Genomic DNA, 2,318 nt, shown 5'->3' with positions numbered 1-2,318 from the left:
CAAATCATCGGTGAGCGAAACCGCGGCAGCTACAACCACTGTACGGCGAGTAAGCGGTTACTACAGCTGACAATGATGATGACGATGAACATCGAAGTTAACCGTTGAATAGTGAGTGGTACCCACTTGGAAACCTTGAAGGAGTGGATAGTCTGACCTCGTTTCAAATGGTTTTGCTTTGTTTCTCCGGATGATCTGACGTACCGGGATTCAGCATTAATTATGATTATTTCACAACTCGCGATGATAGCACAGAACCACGGTTTGCATCAGACCCGTTGTCAGCAGACGCTTGGAATTCACCTGAATTTTTGTAGCAGTCCATTATTCTTTTCGACAGCTTCCATGACATTCCCACAGTCTTAGACGGTCTTAGATATAAACCAACTATCATCTCACTAGCACAACTGTATTAAAAGATTTACCACTGAAACAAACACGATTTACGCCAAGGACATTTTGGTGGTTTTCAAAGTCAAGCATTCTGTCAGGTCCCACGGTCCACCCTTGTTCTGTAAAAGGACATTGGGCGGAAATCGCCGCTCAATGAATGGGTGTTTTTGGTGGTAGCGTTTTGACACAAAGGAAAACTTCATCAATTTTTTATTGTTGGTAGATCTGGTGTGACCAATTAGTTTGAGGATTGTGGAACAACGAATACCTAACGTCGGTACTCTGAGGAAAAAGTACACAACGGTTCAACAGAAACACTTCGGGAGCTTTAGTGTCAATGATTTGTTTATTTTTGGGGGAATTTTATCACTCTCAGTTGAGGGAACGCCACAATTCAATCGTTCACTGTACACGGGCCAAGTGCTCTTCCTTGTGTTTATCAATGCAAGTGTTTCGTATTTGACTTCGTCAAACAAATAAACAGAACAAAAAGCGTGAAAATACATACCCATCAATTTGCGGACTGCGTTTTCCAGGTAGATTGATAGGAAGACCAGCACACAAAATGACATCTGAGCGTAGGACAGAAGACATGTATGTCTCAGCGCATAACCAAACATTCAGCGAGTACCTGTCTCTCTATTTGTCCATGGATTCCATGGTTGTTATCTGCAGCGCACGGCGAACACCAGGTGACTTACTTGAAACGCGACAGCGAACGAATGTGGACCGATGCCAGCAGGGTTCCAGTCATCAGCTATTTCAAGATGATTGACGGAACATGTAAATTTCCTGAAAAATTGCTGATCTTGCTTTGCTGCCCTTCTTAAAATTGTGTTTATCTGCTCTGCACTGATTCGCTAGTGTTATGGTGTTTTTATATCAATAACAGCGGTAATGTTTGATTTGATTATCAGAATAATATATGTAAACTTGTTAAATTGCCAGAAATATGCGAAATCCCCAGGACATATTTTCCGTTATATTGGATTACTCCATGTTGTAACGACGACCTATAAGACCATTCCCATTGAAACTAATCGTGTGTAATGTTTATGAAAAAATAGTGTTAAGGAATGTTGCCACACGATAACTATCAGAAGAACCAACAGCAGCACGACCTGACAGTTCACTGGAAACATTGTGGACTTCGTTTTGACCACCCGGGCTAGAACCCTCGCCCGGCCATTCAATCAATAAGTAGGTAAAAGATATCTTCATAGCTTTAATATTGTGACACTCAAATTTACTGGAAGTTTACAAATACCTTCCCTTTTTATTCAACCAGGTAACGAAAGAAGAGCTCTTCACTTCGATTTGATTCGTCCAAGACCCAAGGCCAGAACAAAGCTATGCTCAGTGCAATAGTATATTCGAACGTTACCACTTTTTTCAGCCTGCAAACCTTTACAAATCTCGCCTCAGGTACTAACAAATACAAGATTTTTCTACGAAACAAAGTGTAAGCTTCATACTACTATTTACGGATTGCTTAAATATTGAACGGTTGATCGAACCGAGAAAACTGGTGCGGTATGTTGGCTTAATTCGCGGTACATTACTCCCTACACAAACAGCGACCTCCACACAACGGTCATCTTCCCAATCCAATGAAACGCTGTCAAGTTTGGAATATCCAAACCAAAAGTATGCATAAATCAAGCGGATCCCCCACACCAAACTTTCAGCAGGGATGGACAGAACATTTTCCGCTCTTCCAAGTCACTTACTGCCTCCTAAGAGAAGCTGACAGTCTGGCAGTAAATTTATCAAGACTCGACTTTTTCTGTCGGAATTCAACAGACCTTTGGATTCATTTTGATGGCTTCGAAACCCCGTCCTTGTGGTGATGTTTACTAAATAGAGTAAAAGGGACGGAAGCCAACGCCAATTTCTTTCTATTCTTTTTGCGTTAGACTCATAGC

The 2,318-nt window shown here is 41.5% G+C and overlaps 1 protein-coding gene across 1 annotated transcript in view; it reads left to right on the top strand.

Moving 5' to 3' along the window:
- The window catches only part of T265_05093 (hypothetical protein), a gene marked incomplete at both ends in the record, with an annotated part of 36,787 nt that extends 34,937 nt beyond the window's left edge, over positions 1 to 1,850 (top strand). The window contains one exon of the mRNA XM_009170010.1: positions 1,682 to 1,850. The remainder of the gene's footprint in view (positions 1 to 1,681) is intronic.
- Positions 1,851 to 2,318: the final 468 nt, after the last annotated feature.

This window comes from Opisthorchis viverrini (genome assembly GCF_000715545.1).
Source record: "Opisthorchis viverrini unplaced genomic scaffold opera_v5_92, whole genome shotgun sequence".
Classification (NCBI taxonomy): Eukaryota; Metazoa; Platyhelminthes; class Trematoda; order Opisthorchiida; family Opisthorchiidae; genus Opisthorchis; species Opisthorchis viverrini.
Note: the sequence above shows the minus strand (reverse complement) of the source record. Positions and strands in the feature narration are given on the sequence as shown.